This window comes from Ischnura elegans, chromosome 6, assembly GCF_921293095.1.
Source record: "Ischnura elegans chromosome 6, ioIscEleg1.1, whole genome shotgun sequence".
NCBI classification, from domain to species: Eukaryota; Metazoa; Arthropoda; class Insecta; order Odonata; family Coenagrionidae; genus Ischnura; species Ischnura elegans.
The window spans coordinates 100,496,911-100,521,356 of record NC_060251.1 but is presented as its reverse complement, the minus strand read 5'-3'; the positions used below and the strand labels follow the sequence as shown (position 1 = coordinate 100,521,356).

The 24,446-nt window shown below is 37.1% G+C and overlaps 1 long non-coding RNA gene across 1 annotated transcript; it reads left to right on the top strand.

The window, feature by feature from the left end:
- Window positions 1-4,221: 4,221 nt before the first annotated feature.
- LOC124161254 lies at window positions 4,222-24,176 on the top strand. Its single transcript, XR_006865353.1, has 6 exons — window positions 4,222-5,279; window positions 5,894-6,160; window positions 10,357-10,461; window positions 20,850-22,301; window positions 22,720-22,807; window positions 23,645-24,176. It is a non-coding gene; the product is annotated as an uncharacterized LOC124161254 (long non-coding RNA).
- Window positions 24,177-24,446: the final 270 nt, after the last annotated feature.

Sequence of the window (24,446 nt, the reverse complement as noted above, 5' to 3'; positions counted from 1 at the left end):
TGCTACTTCATCCATCAATGGAAAGAACCGAAGTGAGTGGGATTCTAAGCCTCTGAGTTCGTAAGCTATTCTCGTACCACTGAGCTGAAATATATCCGCTTTGACCGAAGATTACCGTCTCGCTATAACCATTTACGTCATATCCTGTTTCTATAAAACCGCGTAGGTAGTATTCAAGCCATGGTGAGTCCATATGATCCATTCGTAATATACCCACAGGTGTGAGTGGATAAATTTACTTTCCTCTATTTTTGCATTTGATCATATGATAATAAGTCATCGCATTAGCGATATGGTCAAGTATTTCACTGTGAATTTTCGAAAAATAAACTTTTCAAACAATTTAGCAGTTCATGGAAAGGTGACATTTTTTAGATTAACGACGGTGAAAAAAGCTATTTCCGTATGATATACTTTTCCATTGTTTTACTTTAATCAACGTTATTAACCATTCTAAATTATATTCATCCATAAATATCTTTTTATTTGTATTGCATTTTTTTTCAAAAAAGGTTATCACATTTACGAAAACATTGACACGTATCATAAGTTCTATGACTCTTTATAACGCTGTCAATAGAATATTTAATGCTACAACCTTTTTGACAAAATGTTTGTTTTCAAACCTTTGGCGTAGAGACGTATGTTTGACCTCAGCCGCTTATATCCTTCCATTCAGCATATATTGTTAACGATAGTACTATGTATGTAATCGAATAATTATAACAATAAATAATAAAAAATTTATTTCTCCAGCTCATTTGAAATGTACAAAAATATGCCAAATAAAATATATGGGGAATTTTAAGTGCTACCTTTCAAGGAAACCTGTGTTGAGACTATGATCACTAAAATTAAAAATCATAAATTTACTTAAATATTATGAGAAAATGCACCACATGCTAAGAGAAAAAATGCCATTTAAGAAAATAATCTTAAAAGATAAAGTTCCACCAGAGAAAAATACCGTACAAGAAAATTATAATCTCATGTTCAAATGTGACCCTGGCTGCAAATGGGTTCAGTGGAGAAATGGTAGCAACGCAGTGCAGCAATTACTACTTCTTCCTCCCTCAGGCTGGGCATCCCAATCCATGAGCACATCCTCCGTCATGATGTCACACCTCTCCCAGGAAACAACCGTGAAGTTTCGCCACCTGCACATTTCAAGACCCCAGAGTAATGCCTCGCGCCTCAGGAAATAAATCATGGCCTGTGGACCACGAGATTCATTTCGAGAAGACAAGTTGTGTGGTAGAGTTCCCAGTGGGACAGTTGTGGTCGGACGTGACTTTCCGAGAGTCTACTATCGAGCCTAGTATGTCATACTCACAGTGGACTAGTTAAGGGATAGAGCCAGAGGTTTCACCAGAATGATACTCGTTCCGGTAGCAGTCTTATTCATCTCTGTAGGTTCTGCTGGAAAAGAGACTAATCAATTCAATTTCAAGCATTCATCATGCGGTCATTTTTTTCTAACCCTCTAAAGGAAAGGGTCTTCAAGCAGCGAACCCGCGAATTTCTTGCAGCCCATAGAGGCTAAAGAAAATATTGTTTCTCGAACCAAATATCGAAAAAATAGTCAAAAGTAAACAATGTCTAAATCACATTGATTAGTTGAACTTTTTAGCCAATGAAGATCATTACTTTTTGTAATTGTATGTTTTTTTTAATTTTATTGATGTGGTGATAAATTGACGTGGAGCATTGTGGCTCTCCGGATAATATGACATCGATTTTTGGCCCCTGCATTAAAAAAAAGGGCGAAGACCCCTGTTCTAACGGATAATTCTAAGGATAACTTTTGAGGGTAAAAGATGCGATTGCTTGTCCCATCATTTTATGAATCGCTCTGACATTCTGCTGTCCCTTTTTCCGCGCTCACTGTTATTCTACCAAAATCCAGCGAGGCGTTACAATACCTGTTGGCGGCCGTGTGTGAAGATTGGCTGATATACGGTGCCAGCGGTGGTTTCAGCGGACTTGCCGAATGATGGAAAAGAGAGATGGGACTCCTATCCCCGAAGTCATCGTGGAACATGATAACGTGAAAGAATCGTTTTATTGCCATCATTGGGGTGATCAGTGGAACTGTCAAGTGAAAGAGAAGGAAAAACATGGTCTTGTGATTCAGGCTTCACTCAAAAACTCCGCAGGACCACCTGTAATAGATGTAACGGCCTTTAGAACTTACCTTAGCTGATGTCATTTTTCTGAAGTAACTAGTGAAAAAAGTGTGAATTTTTTCATAATAGTTCCATAGGAATCTTACTCACAATCAGTCAAGTTTTATCGAAGGAAGTAGCAATATTTCCTTACATCGTTGCCACTGTTATCCTGCGAATATTACAATGGAGGATCCTCAAGCCGGCCTCTAGATATGATTCAACAATATTTTCTGCCATCAGAGTTCATACTGGCTGGTGTTTAGTTATTAAGCTAAATGATGGCATAAGGAGTGAAATTCGCGTGTGCCTTAGATTGTTTAGTAGATTAGCCTCAGTAGTATTTTTATAAAATTCTTAATAGATAATTGCGAAGAGGTGATTTTCAAGAAAATATTCATACACGCAAAATATTATCCTATAAAATGTTCATATTCGTATAACTCAGCTATAGTTTTTAATAAATTTGATTTAATGAACGAATCACCCGCTAGTTGGCTGTACTTAAATTTTAGAGTTACATAATAATAGGTCGATAAAAGAAAAACGATTACGTACTATTTTCTCTATCGAAATGATAGTCACACGAAATAAAACAAATACGACCTTTTTTATAATATAAGGTTTGAAAGAAAAGGGTAAGGTAAGTTAGAAAGTATAAATGAAAGAAAACAAATCATAGCAGATTTCCACTAGTCTCACATTTTTCAATGCTATTTTTCCCTCATTTTGAGGTCACTAGGGGTTCTCTCCGTCTGAGTTAGGCATTTGAGAACTTGTGCTAAGCAATGGCTAAGCTTCGTATATTGAGCGACGGAGATCTAGCCTGCAATCCGATTCAGAGAGTTCAAAACCTTGGCACCTGCGGCATTGTTCGGGCTGGCTCGTAAACTCCTAATGTTGGCTTGTCCCGCGAGAGATGATCCTCCTCACTTCAATATTTTTTTAACCCCACAAAGGCCCAACCATCCTGGATGTCCTCTTCGGTGGTACTGTGGTCCCCGCCTCTTAAGGGAACTGAAAATGAAGGAATAGAAGTTTTCTCATGAGATAACAACTGGGTGAAAACATTCTCACAAGTGCGCTGCAAGGTCCGACGAGTCGATAGTCAAGTTTTTCTTCTCCGAAGTCCGAGACACTGCGTGACCGGGATTTTCTATGCGTCGAGAAAACGGAGACCCCTCCTGGTCAGAGGGAGGAAAAGACAATTGTCTACATCTACATACTCTACCGCTAGCCACCCCAATAGGCGTGTGGTGGGGGAAGGACTTCAGCTGTTAATGAAAAAAATAAATAAACTTGATTAAATTAAAATAAAAAAGGCGTTGATAAGATATTTGATTGCAGTTTTCCACCAAGTAATTATTCAAGTCCCATGCATAGTAGGAGAAAGAAATCTGTATCTATCCGTTTGGGAAGACATCCCTCCTATTTTGTTATTGCTGTAGAATATAGAAAAGCAGTGAGGTTCAAAGTTTATGTGGAAAGACCTCTGTTGTACCAAGTGAGAGACAGGCATTATGACCGACATGCTACCCTCGCCATTGGTATCCTATCTCAAAGGTTGGCACGATAGGTGAAGTTATAGTACGGTTTACCTGTGCTCATAGAATAGAAGTTGAATACATTACATGTTAGAATGGGTCCTATTCTATCGTGCACTTGAAAAAGTAATTAAGTTTTGGTAAGATAAAAACTGCACCTTGGGGATAAAAAAAATCAAGACGACTCTCCAGCGTGAGGAATTTGCTGGACTTCAGTTGAGGCATTTGAATGCTTTGTGATTAGTTATTATAGTTTTTCATTTTTTGTAATAAATAGAAAATATTCTTGGACGCAGAATATTATTGAAAATGTTTCCTGTCGTAAATAGTTGATGATGTGCATTGAACAACAAATCATGGTCGTAGCAAGAGGAGATATTGAGGTTTCAAACTCCTTAATGAAACCATAAAATTGCGATTTCATTGTTACCATTAACACTTAGAATAATTTAAATTATTTTGAAATATAAATAAATCAATTTTATGAAATGATAATATAAATGAATTTTATGTGATTAATTACACACTAAATAAAAATCGTGTACATTCAGATGGTTGTTTCTTAATATTGTAAGAACAGTGTTAGCACTGATTAGAGTAAAATTTTGCTCGCTTTATGTTATAATATGTAAGTTTTCAAAATTACAAGATCTTCAGCGTTTTGCTTTTTGGTGTTCAATCTAACTTTATCATGTATCCTCAGGCAGTACTTTACAGTTCACAGATTAATTAACGAATAAACGTAAAACTTACTCACGAACTTCAATTAATAAAATGATATTACTGGTAAAGGTGTCCAAAAAGTTTCTATGAAATCTACAGTTTAAGGATATCGAATTGTCAGTATGTTTCGCAATCATTTTTGCTCCACCTATTGCCCAAAAAAAGTGATTAGAATCATAATTCATAAATGATAAAGATATAAAATATAATTTACTCGTGATGTCACTGTGGTATCAAAGAACCGTAACTAATAATCATCATTCCTAACATGTAAAGCGAGGCTAGGATTCCGTGGACGCAATAACTCATGTGGATGTTCAGAGAACAATGGATGCCACTTCAATTACCATAAATATGGTGGTGGACCCAATCAAGATGAACCAACCAAAAGTTACCCCTGGCTATTTCTCCCCTCCATCTATTCATACATCAGACAACTTTAGTATTAAATGTATCGAAGGGCATTTTCGTGTGGAGGGTTTCACCCTGATTCCCTTACCTCACCCTATTCTTTGCCGAGGCTCTTTCAATACCTCCCCTACTAGAAAGCACCAACTCACTAGCTCAGCTGGCTCGAACTCAACCTCTCCCGTCCTCTTTCGTGATGCACTCGGACTCAAAATCGAGGGAACATTTTTGACTCTGCCTTGGGCTGCTCGCACCAGGCAACACCCCCTACATTCCTTAGCAATTCCCCGCTCTCCATTACCTATCAGGTGTGGAAGTAAGGTGCGGTGCTCCGCTTTAGGTTTTTCCCCTGAGTATTCATTCTGTTATCGTCATGTCCGAGTCTCGCTGCAACTCAGCTGGCGTTGAGAGGTGGATGGACTGTCGCTGAAGAGTACACGTAAGTCTTGTGTTCGTGAATTACCTTTAATTCCATGTTATTCCTGCAAATTAAATCAAAGTTCCTGCTAACTTTTGCGTAAAAATAAAACGTATCTTTAGGGAGTAAAACACGTTGGTCTAATAACGCGATATTTTCCCACTTACAAGGTAATGTATATGAATCAATGGATCTGAAAGTTAAGCGAAAATTCACCCCTCAACCACCATACTTTTTGTATTGCATAAAAAATATAAAATCTGCTCTAATTCGCTTCGCGCATTCACATGCGTATAAAGGCATTAACACAGTAAAGAAATGTGCATGAACTTGAACTAGTTAATGCACCATGAAACCAAGCTATTAAAAATGGCCTTTTGATATGCATTTGTGATATGCATTGATATGTATTTCATTCATTTGATATGTTGATATGCATTGCACTCATTTTCGCCCTCACAATTACCTCTTGCCGTATAGATAGATATTTTGTATCATCGGTTCAATTTATTCTTAGTTTTAGAGCGGACGGCTATTTGTCGTTTCCTAAATTTTACGAAAGGTGACTTGAATGACTTAACTAACCCATAGAATGAAACTACTCGCCTAAAATGGATATTTCAATACTTTTCCAGCCTTCGGCTCAACACTTGAAGAATCATCGGTCACTTCTCGCAGACTGTATGTCTCAAGGAAAAAATATGCAGAAATCTACTGTGCTACTCAACAAAAGGAACCAGTGCTAATTCATATTTTCTGTGAAGTGAAAGTGTCAAGTGCTCGTGAAAAATTTCATGCTCAGCTGTGCTGTGAATGTGAAGTGTTGCTGAATTTATGTATTTTGGGGCACCGAAGATAGAAAGCTGAGCTTTGCCACTGGTGGACCAGGCAGCGAACATAAGGTAGGCTATTGCAGTTTGATACAATGAGTAGCTAGACTTTAAGCTTGACATTGTTTAAAACCAAACTATATGTCGCTACCTCTTTTTCTGATGAGACCTTATGCTCTTTTAAGCCAGGTGGCGTATTTTTGAAAATCTAAAATTTTCTTTGAGACTAAGCTCTTGTGTTTTTTTATTTAGTAAAATTGAGGGAGATATGTGAAAAGTACAATTCTCAGATTAGAGTAATTGACATAAAATGAAAATTTCCCTTACTTTTTCGAAATTACCACCACTTTTCAAAGGCTAGTGTTGTTTAAAGTACGATGCCTAGGGTTAAGTAAAATAATTCGTAACATTCGAACGCATTTTTTGTACCCTATATGATATTCAGGACTCAAGCGTCATTCTTGACGGTTGATAATCTATGAGAGTGTCTGGAAATCTGAATTAAGTGTTATGCTAATTCTCAAGGTGGTTTGGGTGGAATGAAAATAGCGTGAGACAAAAGTGTAGTAGACTCACCGCTTGAAAGAAGTTCATAAATGCGTGAAACGTATTTTTTGAGGAAATAGATAAAATATTTCCCCCTTCGCAATTGCGCTGTTCAAGCATTAACGTGCAAATCTATGTTACGCTGTGATCGCGGCGGGCAGGCCCCTATTTGACCGGGTCTTTATTAAAGCTTACCGATACTAGTGTTAGCGGATAGTGAAGAAACACAAGTCATTCTCCCTACCTCAAGATATCTGACTTGTTCACTTTGATTTTTTTTACAAAGACATACCCCGTCACCCATTCTTATTTCGTAACTCACTTAACAGAACGTAGAAATTTCTATAGCATGACGAAAGTAAAGCAAAATGTGTGAGAACGTTCTACTTGTATTTATATCACTCATTGTGATTAATTATCCGTTTAGTTATGCCGTAAGGTTTATAGGCTGGCAGCAATAGAAGGCTCTAACTTCTACTTAATTTTCGATAACCAATATGAATGGGATATACAATTTGATCAGCAAACCTTGTAGGCCCAGACGGTCTTGTTGAACCGCTAAACATTCAACAACATTTTCATGCAAAAACACGCAACAATTGGCCCTTTAAACATTCAGTTTGGGTGGCTGCAGTATGAAATTGACGAGTACTGTAGCTGAAATACCTGAATTATTTCCCGAATTCTTTTTCTTGCCGTACGCGGGCACTAGTATGTCGAAAATGGACCTTAGTTGATTGAAAATAGTCTTTCCGACACTTTGCTCTGATAATAAATTAGCCCCAGGGATTATAATTTTCGAAGGTCTTAGCGTTGTCTAAACAGCTTACTGCGTATAATATAATTTCTAAGAGATACTACGTATCCGTAAAAATACGACCAAAATTTACAATTATCTAAAAAAATATAGTTAAACCCGCTAAAGATGCCAGTTTCTTTCTGATTAATGAATTATAATTGCAACTAACTCAATGGAGGGTACTAATTTTACACATGGAAAACTAATTAATTCACATAATAAAATAATAACGGCAAGACTTACGGAGAGAAAGATTCGACGATAAATACCAAGCATCGTGTCTGCCTTACTAGCGTTTCAATCAGTATCTCCTTATATTTTCATCGAAGTAGTACCTTTAGCATGTAAATTATATGTTCAGTCACTAATAGAGGCTCCAGCGTTTTTCGTAATAGAAATTCACTTCGAAATCCCTTCCGTACTACGATGGCGAAATCGGGTTACCTCGAAAGCGAATCTGCAAATAACCAGAAAGGATAAAAACTAACATGTTATTTATATATCATGTCCACAACTTTTTTCAAATCATGAAAGTTCATATAAGAGAATAACGGTATATTTTTCCAGGCTTATTTATACTATTTCAGATTTAAAAAGCGTGACAGCTACGATCATCGCACTAAATGAGCTGATGCAATACGCTTAGAAAGCTTTAGCGAAAAGAGTGGTACAGCGGAAGAAGGTGGACACTATGCTAGCTTCATTGAATATCTTGCTAAATATTCTCCCCAAGATTGGATAGATTTGCTGGTACTGAAGTTTCCGTTTTTGCACTGTTTAGGTATGGTTTTTTACACTTGGATGCAATAAAATTACTGTTAAAATTACCTTCTTTGCACCATAGGTCTGAAATATCAATTATGTGTTCCCTCTTACCTTAATCAATACGGCTTCTTCCATTCTTCGTATTTCTGTTGTTGGCTTTAGGTCATCGCTGTCCATCTTCGTGGCCACGGAAAGAGACGGTGACTTCAACGAACGAATGATCGTCTGAAACAATCGAGATAACAAGTAAAATAAAGCGAAAAATGCCACGATACGGTTGTATCAAAAGGACGGCTGTTGTGCGAATGGGGGTGTGTCCTCTGTTCTTCGTAAGGAGGGTGGGAGAAAGGGGGGAAGTGCTGGATTTGGAATAACAATTGAATCCAGACCGTTGAGAAATAGTTCCGCGGATTTTTTTCAAAGTAAACTAAATCGAAGACGTCTTTTGCAATACAAATGATCTTCTTAGATGTCTGGAATATTCTAGATTGCTTATCCACGTGTACTGTGACCGTTGGCGTTTACGGATTTTCTTGCAACACTTTTAAAACAGAGCCATCTTAATAGCAAATCATTTATTACCGCGAAGAAAAGGTTTCTGCTCTATAAGTTTTTTATAATAGAGAATACCACTGTATTTTTTCTTTATATTATTGAATTAAGTTTAAAATTACCTAAAATTTACGATATTCAGCAGTTTTATCGATTGTCATTGGTTTTAAAAAAATTCGAAATCATCGTGACGTCACGTCGATACGTCATGTGACTGGCGCAGTGTCGGAAGTCCACCTGTCTCCGGACCTCATTTCGCGGCAAGCTCTCTCGGGGTTAAGAGGTGAGTACCTTACATATTCTGTTACTGTGCCATGCTCATATTGATTTAACTGAACTTTCAATATCTCAAAGTCAAAGGGGAATCATTCGCGAATGCAATATATTTCTAAGTTATTAAGTCATTCTTATTGGATTGTCTATCATTTTCGAAAACGATTTTTATTACCCTTGTCGTGTCCACGTTTTGATACCACGTGGGTAATGTGCCTCTTAGTTGACATTATCATCTGCTTTGTTTTATAAACATCACCGGAACATAGTCGCGGTTTAAAAATGACCTATTTCAATTCCCAGCCTTGTGATTTTCGAACTAAAATTACATTTCCTGTCGGTTGTATATTGGCAATGGACTGAATTTCATACTGTATTCGTTGCCGATACTACTTAATTTGTGATTACTCAATTTATTCAAATGCTTCGTACCTACCTAAGAATGAATGCACTTGTTTCGGGATTCAACATGAGTAATTCCTTTAAATTCACTGCATCTCGTTTAAAGTGTCAATATTTGAGAGGTGAATGTATCGTTTGAGTAGCTTTATCTATCATCCTATTTTAACCTCAAATCGTAAGTGGTAATGGTTTCATTGCTGAAATTATGATCCTAATGGCAATCGGTGGCTGACCTTCAGTACTTAGGACGGTTACATTTGCTCTTTCGCCGAAGTAAAACTGAATTATTTTTTCACTGTGGCTGTAAATATGAAGTGCTAACAAACGGCGTTGAGCTCTGTATTTCACGTCGGCCACTCTGCTTCTCCAATGATTATGGGACCATCTGAATTTTCAAATAGAGGTTTCCATCCGACATTGCTTGAGTTGTAAATCATCAGCCCTTGATCACCATTCATAATGTTGCTCTTATTGGTATCCGTGTGGTGAATTATTTCATTGATGGTTGCTAAAACGCAATAAAAAATGTCTCTGATATTCAACTCAAGGAAATTGTGATACTTTTTTTTTCAATAATCGTTGATGGATGTTGTATATCTGAATTTTTAAAAGCTCTTCATTGTTAAACTGCCTCTCCGTAACCGCTCTATAGCTCTATAGTCAATATAGTAGTAGTATTTTAATGAGCAAATCTCCTACTTCAAAGTAAGAAAATATTGGCGATTATAATGGGAATTACACCATTTTGTTGGGTATTGCGCCATGTTCTCCCTTCCACGTAATTCCCTTTTAATTAGTTATAATAAAAATTTGTTTCAACCGTTATTCGCACCAACATCCTGATGTTATGCTTAATTTTATCTTTGAAGTTGTGTGCTTTAGTATTTTTAGCCTTTAAAATTGTGAACTCAATGTTTTATTTTTTTTTCAGGTTCACTTGTAATATTTGGGTAGCCAATCAATTCCGTGAAATGGCTGGGGTTTTTTGGGGAATTTCGTTGCGGGTTCATGGATGAAAAATTTCGGGGAAAATATGGTGAGTAGATCTCATTTACTTAATATATTTTATTTAATAGATCTTTAAATATCCCCAATCATCGATCTTCAGTTTCTCTTCGTGTAACTTAGTGGCTATAGTGACCTCAAACCTGTGTAGTTCGGAAGTTTAAAATTTCCTCTGCGATAATTTTCTTGAAATGCATATTTTGTAGTTGACTTAGTTCCAGTAGTGTTTTACATTAACAATGCTCAGTCATTTTACCGGTATTATCCTCCGCGATTATGATGCCAATTAAGGTATTGGGTAGGCATCAAGAATTTTTCGAGTTAAAGCTAGCGTAAGTTATAGTGATTAAAATTTAATTTTATATAGGGATGTCACGTGGAGGGTGATTGAATCTATCGAATAGTATTACCAGTTACGGCTACGCATCCCTCGCACAATTCGTTTCATCTTGCCGTTCGCGACTTCTAAAATGGACCTTATGTGAAAACATCCTGCTAACTTAGCACTAGATGAGTAGGCTAGAAGAATTTCTTAAGAAATATCATTCGTCGAATTTCGCCATACAAATTTTTACACTGGTTGGCGAATAATTTTTTAGTTCATAGGTAGAGCTGGTTGTTTCTTTACTATGTGTATTGTGTAGTTAAGCATCTATTGCTTTACGCAAATATCGTGTGAGCGTTTCATAGAAATTTAAGCTGATCATCACGAACTCTTCTGGTCCGAATTGCGTGTTATTTAATGTATAATTAATGTAATAATTTCTTTATATCATTCCCCTTTCTTTCTTCCCAGATATTGAGTCTGAATTTTTCTGAAATTTTTTTCAGATAATTTTTATTCTTTGCGAATTTAAAGCAGCAGCGAACAGCTTTCTCTTTGATTACACAGCATAGTATTGTCTCACTCCTTTACAGATCCTTTGTTTTTCTATTGCTGGCTCTTGGGTTTATCATGGCTACTTGGCTTGCATATAAATTATGGATGAACATATCCCTAAGTGTTTTGTAGTCAGCAGGGAATGTTCGGTCTCGATAGTCAGAGGCGAAATATTAAAGATTATGTTACGGAATGACATCGAAAAGGTTGACGTCTAATTTAATAGCTCCTCTGTAAACATGGTTTCAAAGGTGAAGAAATTTTTATCGGGTTCTCTACCGATTTATATTCTCCTTTCATGAGAATGTGATTTTTTAATCTCTTAGTTTACACGCTTTAAAATTCAATGGCATTTTCCATGCAAACGTTAATCGCTTTTTAGTATCGTAATATTTATGGAAAATTGCTGGTAACTTTTAACTACCAGTAGCCTATTTTCCACCAGATAAAGCCTTAGAGAGCTCAATTGTTACTGAAGTAGTGATACAGGTTTGCCACGATTTTTGAGTCTGAATTTCCCTGAGCTTTTCCTAATCTCCAGATAATTTTTATACTTTACGAATTTATAGCAGAAACGAACATTACAGCCTTTCCTTTGGTATAATTAAAGCCTCCCTGGGAGTTGACGTTGTAAATTATGGTGATACAGCACCGCCTTGTCTCCCTCCTTTCCTGATTTTGGTTCGTGTTACCGCTGGCTACTGATTTTATCCAAGTTACTTGGCTGTTATATGAACTGTGGATGATTCACCTGCCATTGTAAAGCTGCTAAACTCCTTTCAGGATTCCATTCATTATTTTATTCCCAATCTGTGTCGTTAATATCCTTGTCTACGACCGCAAAAGTAAAATACATATCGACCTCTTCTCCATTTTCCTCTATATGAACTGATCGAGGTTGTCATTTATCCGGGAACTCTTCTGGCATACAATGTATTTTACTTAAGTTGATCCTTGTCGATGGATTCAGCATGTGTGTTATCGGGGGTAAGCTCCTAAAATTTTTAGTTCTCTGCTCTTCACCGGTTCTGCAGTTCACAGGTGGATTTGATTTCGCTCGGGAACTTGCAAGTTTTTTCTACTGAAATTTTAAATAGGTTTGGAACGTGGAATTACAGTGGATTTCACAATTCTTATTATTCCGCAGGTCCCTCAGTGGTTTTAAAACTTCGCCTCCCATTACATCAACTCAGTACTCAATACAATAGCTTTCGTGCCAAAGCTCTCTTGTGCACCACTCGTCCAGATATTCCATGCATGTCTTTACTTTGTCTCCGGTTTCAGTCCTAAGTTCTAAATTTTTATCTCTTGCGGTATTATATGTTATGCTCATTATTTGAAGTGTTTCTTATCTTTAAATTATTATCATATAGGCAGCTTCTACTTCACTATATTCATCATTTTTCTGTAGGTACACAAATTATGCTTTATCCACATCATTCTCCAGGTCTTCCTCTATTGACGACATTGCTCGTTCCATTCTGTGAGCATTCCTTAGTTTTTGCGTTTACTACCTTGACGACAATCCAAGTACTTCTTAAGCAGCTTCCTTTTGTACACATGGCATGTTTTCCAACTACCTTCCTCTAAGTTTTTCGGTAACTTACTCTTCTATTCTTTTCTCTGCTCATTGGACTTTTGGTTGACGCTGAGTTTTCTTTAATGCCCTAATACTTTTCGTCAATATCTTGATTTAATAATTTTTGGTGATCATCACTGCGTTATGTCAACTGCAGCTATCCATTTCAAGGTAGCTATAGCAGAAAGTCATCCATTTATGTAATCTTTATTTGACTAGAATGTGTTCAATTTTGAATTTTTTTTAAACTCTGGGCATGTTCTTTGCGTATGTTCCTAAGCTATGATTTTTTGCTGTTTGCCATCGCTAGCTGTGTTCTGTTCAGTTCTTAATCCCGGTTGCCTTATCCATATTCCCCGGATATTCTTCCGTCTTGACTCTCTCTGATGACAGCATTACAATCTGAGTGTAAATAGATGTACTGTCGTTTTCGCACGCACGCACACGTTGGTCCGTCGGAGTGTATTCTTTCGGGTTACTTGGCGAGGTTTTTCCTCTTTACAATCATATTTGGACTCGCCGTTTATGTTTACGAGTAGGTAGCTCCGTAATGAAGTATGTCTTTTCTGTCCGCGCTAGTGACGGTAGAGTTCTCTGAAGGTTCAAGTCCGAAGTAATCATATTTGTTTCATTTATTATTGGACACATTCATACCATCAACACAGCTGATAAAGTTTGATTCAAGAAAATGTTATCACAGAATTTTTTAACGACCAAATTTATTAGATTAATGACTCTACCATCGTTGAAACATTTATTTTTAATCGAAATGACCGCAATGGGCGACAACCTTGTCTTAAAACTTTTTAATCAAACTCACACGTTATTTTTATTACGATTAATTTTATCGGGGTAGATGGGAACTTAATGGGCTAAATTTAAAACTTTCAGTTAATTAATATTTAGTAACGTCACTCGGTGTCACTAAAAGTTTCAGCACATTTTTAGGCATTAATCTAACTAATTTCTCACACATGAGTCTGAAGTGCATTCCACAGTCTTGGAAATGCGCATATAGCAACCCCTCTCTTAAGTAAAGGATGCAGTTTTGCATTCTTTTGTCATGATTGTCCATGCATTATCTATGGAGTTCGGGTAAATGAGCCGGCATGATGCTGTTGTTATGTTTCTTGTGTGAAATCAAAAGGTGTGGCCATAAGATTTCCAAATAGAAATATTTCGGTATGATTACTAAATTTCTCGTTGAAACTTGTTGAAAAATTGCAGTAATGGATGGTATACATTCGGTCATAAATTTAAAATAGTTAATAGTCTGTTAATTTAGGGTGAAATATTTCATGTACCAATTTTTTTCCACCTGGTCCTTCGATCTAAATATTATTCGTACACCTACTGGATGGGTGCTTTTAATCACGTAACTTCACGCATTTTTTTCTTGAACAAGTACTATAACTTTGAATACTATGATTATAGATGGAATTAGAATCCTTTCTCATTCTCTTGGTTTATCAAAATGATTTAACACTAGGAGGACGGGAGTTTCGCGCTACCTAGAAGGACGGCTAGGGGTCATTTGACCCCTAAAATGTATTTTGGAATAAAACGCCTAATTTTCAACTAATATTTAGTTTAATTGTATTAATTGTTGGATCAGTTCATTAAAAACACTATTTAACATTATTAAATATTATTTCCATCGTCAAAAGTTAATAACAATTATTTTAAAGAATCATTAATTAAACCGTATGTAGTAGTCGATTGCAAATTCAAATAATGAAAATACATGCACTCAATACAAGTGGTGTTACATGTTTAAACAATAGGGGTAATGGGTTACAAAATTTGCATAAAAATTTTTAAAACTTATTACTTTGCTGTAAATATCAGACAGACAGTATTTTTTCAGTGCTGTTTCTACAAAATATTTTTTTGCGCTGAATGCGTTCATTGGACGATTTATTCATGTACATCTAAATCTACACATTAATACGCATACCGCTTAAAAACGAGTGGCAGGGGGTGTTAGGACACCAGCACATGAAAAGGAATTTGGAAAATGGAAAGGAAATTGGTGCAATGATTCAATTTGATGGTATTTGGCACCTTTTTCTTTTTTGTACCCGTGGAGATATGGCTGTTGGATTTGGAGACGTGTAAATAAATTGATACATGCTATCCATCATATCTACTCCCGCTTTGTTTTTATTATGAAATAGGATGGTCTCTGGTATTCTTTTATTCGTTTCGGAAATAGTGTCGTCTGAGCTCATGCTGCTGAGTGAAAGTACATTATTGTTCTAGTTTGCCTGATTCTACGAAAGAGTATGGCCTAAGGTATTTTTGAACACTCGCGTTGAATGGATTACATAGCTATTTTAGGGGTCATGGATATTTGTGCATCACGCCTGTTTTTTTCAGATCGTCCATGCAAGAGAAGTTTTGCATTTTTTTATGGCTTCCTGCCAGCAGGATAGATGGAAAATAATTGTTACAACTTTCATTTAGTCCTGAATTCTTGTATGTTACGGTCACTTCAGTAACTATTTATTTCCCCAACGCTTGATTTGATGGCCAATCATCATCTTTGCCACAATATAGAAATTCATTTAGGCTGTATTTTCATTTCACATATGTATTCACATTTTACAAAACCCAGTACTCGATTCCAAATTTATCTTGTTTATTTGGAATTTACCTCATAAAAGGACAGTTGCATTTTGTTGGATAGAGCTGTTCATTTGCTATCACGCCAAAGTCGCCATCGGATTCACTATCTTGGACTTCATCGCATCCATCATACGCAGATGTTGATGGATTGGTCAGAATGTCTTGGAACTGATGCTTACTATACACTTCCAGACTGATATTCAATATTCCCTACAGCTATTTGATTCGCGACGATTCTCTTCTCTTGATATATTTCTCGACTTCTTACTTTCTTCCTCAACTCGCTACTGATATGCATGCGACAAAACCTACAAACGAAAGCGCATTATGGTAGAATCTTCTCTAGTTGCATTGGAGGTATAGAGAGCTGGAGAGCATTAGAAATTCATACAAAAGGACAAAATTTTTAGAAGTAACGCTAATTGCCATTCGAAAGGCAGGGACTCAACCGCCAACCGTATCCTGATTCGTATCTTCCAGGGACTTGCAGTAATGCTTCTTCTTCGACCTACGTGCGGATTCCAAGGGTAGGATTTACAGTAGAATTTTACAGTCCACCCAATTCCTCCGCTCTCTCAAAAAGAGACAGGATTTTTCCCCAGGACGAAGCGTGCAGTCAACCCGCCCCAAACCCCGACGGGGTCAGGCGGCACTAATGCTGGACACACGACAAAGGGGCTAGGTCAAGTGACAGTGCCGTCAGGACAGAGAAATGAAAGTTATTCGTAAACCTGACGAGTCGATATTGAAAATAATGTCTCTAAGAGCTCTGAATCTTGGGCGACGGAAAACAATTCTTGGGATACGTGACGATTTTCCGGTGTGGGTAACACAATAATCATTGAACAATAAATAAAACAAAATTAAAATATCATAATTACATGAATTTACGCAAATCAAGGATTGAAAAGGTTTTATTTCCCTTTGCTGCCCAAAAAATAATGAAAGATTATGCACAACAAGTCGCTATGCCTAGGTTTTCGAATACAGATAGGAGCCTTTGGGACGAAACTGGCATTGAACCGCGTACTTCCAGGTTAAAAATGAAGCAAATCATCTACCACACTAGGCTATATGATATACATGGCACTAAAGTGACCACGGGCAAGAAAATAGCGCGAAAACCAGTTGTGGGTCAAATGACCCCTAGCCGTCCTTCTAGGTATAACACGTCATAAAAATTCAAAACAAAACATTATTGTTGAATTTTCACTAATTTATCAAAATATAGACCAAAATGAACAAAGTCAAAAAGTTTCAAAATTTAAAAAAATATTTTAATAAGAGAAAAATAAATTTGAATTCTGAAAATGGGTCAAATGACCCCTGCCGTCCTTCTAGTGTTAAACTAAGAGTTTAGTAAGCTATTTAATGCGAATTGCCAATACAATAAGTGGGAATTCTACTCAACGGAGATTTGACCGTAAATAGCCGTAAAGACAAAGTTACCTCTGCCACTTTCCCTGCTTATTTCCTCTCTGGGAATGATATCGCTTGGAAATAAATATTTTAACTTAAGTAGTCATTATTTTTAATAAATATATTGGTTTAAAAAATGAGTTTCAACTTTCTCTTGAGTCAACTGTATCTATTGCGTTGTTGATAAGAATTATTTTACAAATTGAAATAATTTAAAGAATCACTTCGAATTAGAACCCTCCCAGAACTTCACCGCAACAACCCCGCATGGAATAAACCTATTCAGTTGCGGAGCTACGTCAACGATATACACATTAGATGAGCCCAAATAGGAATCTAAAGATAGCAAAAACCTCGCCAAGGAGCCCGAAAGAAAACACTCCCACATCCCAACGAATGCGTGGACGCGAGTTTCCTCAATGCATTCCATCCGCTAGTCAATGTTCTAATTAGGCTTTTGCCTCTTGCGTTTGACTCCAGATTCGGTAGCCCGTCCGCGTCCGTCTTCGTCGACTCTTGGTACCGTGAAGGCATAGGATGCAGGTTGCTTCCAAGTTTTCACAGACCTGGCCCTAGCCGTTCATTGGAGCTCGTGGGTTTCAAAATATTACTGATAATGACAGTGCCTTTTACCACTGCAGTATCTACGAGTCCACGGAATGTATCTTCACCAATAATTTAAATGAAGGTGAATTTTTAAGTGGCATTCTATTTAAGTACCATCTCCACTTAAGTGTTAATGTTTAGTGTTTTGCGTCCCTTATTCTGTAGCTTCCTCTGAATAAATCTCCTACTTCAGGTGACTTAATTTCGCTGATTCGTTTTATCCAAAGGATCATTCTTCTCATTTCCACCTTCAAGGTTTTTTAGCCTTCCACAGTAGGAATCAATCTCACTTTCCATATCCTATCTTTTATTTGACCATTTAGGCATATTTTCCTCGTGAATATACCACCATATCTGCAATTAGTGGAGCAGGCGAGAAGGTGTACTACTGTGGAGGTTTTTTCGAGACTAAAAAGTTGCAGTACTATTGTCGGTGGTGTAAAGTTTTCGACGAATCCGGCTAATTTTGTATTTTTCCCTCCAGAATGAATAAAGGCCTAACATTTTTATTTCTATGCGGGTTCGTTCAGGAAATAGTTCGCTTTAGCAAAATCACAGCTGTGAAAGTTCTATAACGCGAGTATTTTAGTAGCTTAGGTTGTAAACCAAAACCTTCAGTTTGTTAATTAGGTTACCCCTTCATAACGCCAGCTATTTTATTGATAATTATCAATTAAATAAACCTAAGATTACTTCGAAGATGCTCTATATTCCGCTAGCTTCGTCATAGTGACGAATTTCTTCTCTTTTACGTCTTTTATCACCTATCCCATGTAGTTCATTCATTACTCACTCGAGGTCGTCATTGATCTTCTACCTTTCCATCTTTCTTACAATTGCTTTCATCAAACCATTAGGTCTCATAATGTGGCCAACTAAGTTGTCCCGTCTTCTGATTAAGGTTTTTAGAAGACTTCTCATTATTCTTACTCTTCTTAGCACTTCCTCGATAACCAAACGGTCGATCCTTTTAATCTTCATTATTCGGTAGTACTACATTTCGAATTCTTCCACTCTTGACTTCTATGCTGCTATCAACGTCCAAGCCTCGCTGCCATAAAGAAACATGCTCCATATATAGCATCTGTTGAATTGTTTCCTTACTTTTAACCATGCATTCTCAGCTCTAAGAAGATATTTTTTTAGTATAAAGTCCTCTTCACCTGAGCTATCCTAATGGCCTTTTTTTTCTCTTTCCATTGTTGGTTAATCAGTGTCCTAGGTAAAAACTCTCCATCACCTCTTCTAGTTTTGGAGTGTACTGTAACATTGATCTTTCCTTGATATTTTATACCAAATACGTCAGTTCTATTGTTTTAAATTATCGAGAAAATGACCTTTTATCGTGTCCCCGAAAGCAGTTTTGTGGGGTAGGCAACTCGCAACGTTCATCCTCATTTTACGCCATGCATGCGATAAATGACGCGAAATAGAGATGTTTTTCAGTAAAAACGTGGAAATATTGTCTGAAGTTGTCAAGGATAGTCACTAGGATGAGAGTATGCACTTATATGCCATCGCCGACTGTATTGACCATATTTTCGCGTACGAAGATATCATTGAAGTTTCTGTCAAGGTATGTGCCATTTGGAAAAAAGAATCTATTCCAGCAGTTACGCAAACCAGAGTAAAGATTCTCCTTCTTAAAGAACCATCTTCAGTGATATCTTCTTCCAATTCCAGGAGCCTTTATCATCATTCATTTAAATTTCTTAATCGATATTTTCCAATTATTCTTCCATCTTGATCCTCGCCGATGATAGCTTTCCAGTCACCTAAAGCAATGTCTTCCTCACACGTTACCTGTTTATTTCCCTGCTATCATCGCAGACGTCTTCAACTTCTTCATCCTCGTAGTCTGTCGTTGCCATGTAAACCACGTACTACTATAATATCTACCGGCTTAGTCTCCAACTTCACCATAACTATCCTTTCGTTTTAATGTAAGAAGCTTTTAACGCACGTTTAACGCTCTTTCAGATTATTATCCCAACCCCAGCATTACCTTTTAGAGTCTTTGTGTATAATGCTATAGCTTCCACTCAAAAAGTCTCCCTCCCGAGGCGAGTTTATTTCGCTGATTCGTAGTACGTCGAGATTCAATCTTTGCATTTCCACCTCTTTCAATATTTCTAGTTTACCGCAGGTCCTAATTAATCTCGTTCCATTTACCTATCATATTAACTTTATCTCAGTTTTTGGATGTACCCTCACGGGTAGTTCCTCCCCGTGATCCTATTAGGGACTAGTTTACTTATGGAATGTTATTCTGTCTTCCACATCGCAATGTTGCAGCCGTTAAAATAAATGTTACCATACCTGCAGTAAAATGACTGCCTTTGTACTTACTTGCCTCTGTGGTCTCCACCTTAACTAGTAGGAAAAACAGCTGCTGCCCTCTCCCCCAGGTGATGGGAGGCATAATTGTTGGCGGCCTCCCATCGCCAAGTCGTGTTATCTTCACAGACTCTATGTATCATTTAAAATAACGTGTCCTACTCGGGTATGGACTCGTACTTCCTCGGAATGCCGCCGCATTTTGTCCACGACTGCTCCTTCGACGAGTGAACTCTCTTATCTTGCTGATAACTTTCTAGAGATTCATCCACAATCCGCAACCTGATGGCTGGCTTAAAACTCAGCCGCAAGATTTTTTCGATAGTTCTTTAAAATTTTACTGTTATCTGGCATATATTTGATACTTGAACTTTTCAGGAAGATAAGAAAGATGGATTTTTGGGGATATTTAAAGAAAATGTTTTATTTTCTATTCGATATTTTCCATGAATGTGCCTTACATTCATGTCACTATTGTGCATTGCACGGACTTAATAAAACCCCGAAGGGGGAAAGCAAATGAAATATCCTCTCGGTTTTTCTATTTTTCTAGGATAAATTTAAGATATCATAGAAGAGGGTCCGTAAATATTTTCGACCTGTCAATAAGATTCTTTATATTTAGAGCAAGGAATGTTTTTTATTCCTTTAAGGAATCGTTGATGGAAATAGTCAGCCTTCGCAAAAGCTTAGCTGTGAAGTTTCTCTAACACTAGTATCTTCGTATTTTTGCGTGTTAACCAAAGCCTTCGGGTATTGTAATCAAATTACGCTTACACAACGCCATATTTTTTCGATTGTTTTTTTTTCTTGAATGTGGCCTGACTGTTGTTGATTTAGCTGGTCTGCAATAAAAAAAGATGAAAATGTCCGAAATTCGTTAACGAGGCGTGATTGTCATACTGACCTGTTCTCATGGGGAATTTCTAAAGCACGACCTAATTTGAATTCTCTATTTCCTTCTTTACAGGGTGAAGAGTAGTATTAAGTGTCCGGAACGACGAAAAGTGAAATCAACGAACGAAGAAAATCTTCGGCAGCAATTAAAATATCATCGTCATTGAGGGGGGTGATAGGCTGTTCTTCGCTGGGTGTCTTCGGCTAATGAGTGTTATTTTTAGTGCAATGCTCTAGGTTTAAGTTCATGTGTCCATACATGTAATGTCTACACATACATTCACAATTTTACACTAAAAACACATGGTATGAACCAAGGTATAAAGGTATCACGACCGTCAATGAATGGAAGGGTAAAAAAATACCCAATGGTAAAATGCAATTGCAACAAATGAAGGTTATGAGTGGCGCCTAATCACGTGAACAAATTCAAAAAGGCCAAAGGCCAAAAAGCAAGGTTGAACAAAAAATGAATAAATAGCGCTAAAGAAATGAAATAAAAATGATTATTAAAATGGCCATATAAACCTTTAGAATGGTTTATTTAGATTATGAGCTCAGAAAACGTAGGTAGGGACGTATGAATGTGTGCTTGTGTGACTGTATGTGTTATGGTATTTTGTCTTGGTTGTTTTGGGTAGGGCGGGGAGGGAAGTGTTATTTATATTTTTGTATATGTCTACTAATCCTACCTCTCCGCAGAATGAAGTCATCGCTGGATTTGAAGAAAAGAAGACAGAAGACAACGGTGGAAGAGGACCACATAGAGAAGAAAGCGAAAGTTTTAGCTTTGTTTTGGGCCTTTAGGGCCGAAAAATTTGCGTAACGTAAGGATAGGCGTTTTTACCCGTGCGTTAATGTTAGCCTTTTTGAACCAAGGTTTGGTATGCACGCTAATCCATTGCAGCGTACGGAAATGGGACTTGGACACTGGGTTTAGTGCTAAGTTTTCCTCTGTATGTTGTCGTGGAGTGTATGCAAAGCTTTGGGGATTTTTTATTTTTTGTATGTGCCTACTAATCCTACCTCTCCCCAGGTTCAACACATCGGATTTGAAGATCAGAAGACAACAGTCGAAGAGGACAACGCGAAGAAGATAGCGAATTCATCTCTGGATTTGAAGAATAGAAGACAGAAGACTGCGATTGAAGAGGACAGCAAAAAGAAGACCGCGAAACGTTAGCTTTGTATTGGGCCATCGGGGCCAAAAAATTGCGTAACGTAAGGCTAGGCGTTTTAACGCGTGCGTTAATTTTAGCCTTTTGAACCAAGGTTTGGTATGCACGCTAATCCATTGCAGCGTACGGAAATGGGACTTTGACTCTGGGTTAAGTGCAAAGTTTCCCTCTGTATGTTGACGTGGAGTGTATGCGAAGTTTTGGGGATTTTTTATTTTTTGTATGTGCCTACTAATCCTACCTCTCCCCAGGTTCAACACATCGGATTTGAAGAGCAGAAGGTTGAAATGATAAAGCATGCTTCTTCGCTTCCTGATGAGCTACGTATCTGGCGCCTACACATCACAGTAAGATTAGGTTCCATCTCCATTCATATTAATATTTTTTGTTACTTGTTATCTCCTTATCCTTTTGGTTCAATCAAGTACGGGTACGAAAGTCCTCCTCTAAACTATCGTACTATTTTGAGCAAAAATTTAATTTTTTCGTCATTTTCATAGCCAATGTAACGTAAAGAGACAATATTGATAACATATGTCCCACATTTCTATTGCATTTTCCCGCGAGTTGTGAATAAATTATTAAAATATGCAATGTTAATCTGCAATTGTTTTGAGGATTTGTCTTTCTTAACTAGAAAAATTCCGCATTAAATTAATATCCATGGTTTTCTCATCAGCCTCATTGATTTGATTTGCTTGTTACATTATTGCTTTCTCTGTTGAAATGCTGGCTGTATATTAAAATACTTTTTTCTCATTAAAGCAGCAACTCATCCCCAGAACCGAAGTCTGGGGAAAAAAGGCAGTACTGATCGGGATTGTGAACACGAATTGGCGGTGATTACTACATAGTAAGAAATAATTTCTTTGTTTTTCAATTGATTCAATAGTTTTGACCCTTAAAACTAAATTTAAAAAATATTATTCTGTTTTTAAGAAAAGGAATGCTACACAATGAAATTATGTATTCTTCCTTCATCGGGTGAAACCTCTCCAATGTAACAAAAATTTTTGAGCCAGTTATAGTGAGCTATTGTTTTTAATAGAACCACCTTGCTTTAAATTCTCTTCTTCCACTCGTGAGACAATTGGTCATTTGTCATATTTATTGGTGAGACTGCATTTTTCTGTGAAATGGATCATAAAGGAAACCTTTATTTGGTTTCTTAATGAGTTCACTGGATGTATTAAATACAAATATTAATGATGTAACGTTGTTATTCAGCCATATTTCTGAAAAGAACTACCATATTCTTCCCTTGGTGTCATGAAATATTTATACATTTTATTTTTTTAATGAACTTGTCTACCCCTGTATATAATGTTCATGCAATCATAACCGTAATGTTGTATCACTACTCCAGTTTCCAACCTCATACTGTACTGTGTGTTTATACACTTGAATCTCATAGACCATCATTTACGGAAGTCAATATAATAAGTTTTGCAGTACGTCATTTTGCTTGGACTTAATTAAACTCTCAAATTCTTACCATTTACAGTTAGGCATTAATTTACTAGAAAAATATATTTTCGCGCATATAAGTAAATTGATTTGAATCATCTAATGATGTCCAGAATAGTTCATGTCTTCCGTGAGATATTATCATTTAAAATGCATTTCTCATCCTGAGAATGCAGTTGTTAGTTCTATCATGACTACAGGTGATGCCTTTTTTTTGCAACAGGTGACGCTGCTGCGTTGTCATGGAGAAGAGGAGCGTCGAAGTGTACCTCAAGAGCAGAAGATTGAAGAAATGAAGCATTTGACCTGGAGTTGTGATCAGTAGTGGACCTTAGTCTATTTTAGTGTGCTTTTTATTGTGGTGTGCTATTGTAATTTATTTATTGTAATGTGTTTGTTGTTTCCTTTCAGCATTGCGGTAGATTTAGGCAGGAGAGTAGGAATGATGCGATGCACGAGCGAATTAGATTCTTAGGTCGTCAACATGCGTATCTTATCTATTAGGAAATTCGATAGTTCCGGCTTAGTACTTAGGCCATCAACGTTTCTTATTAGCTAGGGCCATTATTGATTAGGCTGTTGGGGTCCGTACTTTTTGGAACTCATGGGGGCTGCTGGGTACCGAAGCTTGGGGTGTATCGTAGTTGTGTGAATGACGTATGTTGCTTGATTTGAGTGAGTGAGTGAGTGCCTAACATTGTATGCCTTTGGTAGCAGTAGTAGTATTATTAACACTAATTGTCCCTTCCTGTATTAAAATTCCCTCCCCACCCTCCCTCCCCCTCAAATCCATACTGCTCCCTCTACGTGGGGAGGGGGAGTAACAGAGGAAAGTCAATGCCATGGAATTGTTAATGTGAATAAAATGTTTATATCTCCTAATTGAATTGTGATGCGAGACTTTCCTCTGGCTAAAGCAGTGTGGTATTCTAGTGGCATGTCCATTTTGTATTTGCCTATGTATATTCTATGTACTTGGAAAATGTGTGGTGTCTGATTTTTTTGCTTGGGTGATATTGTTTTAA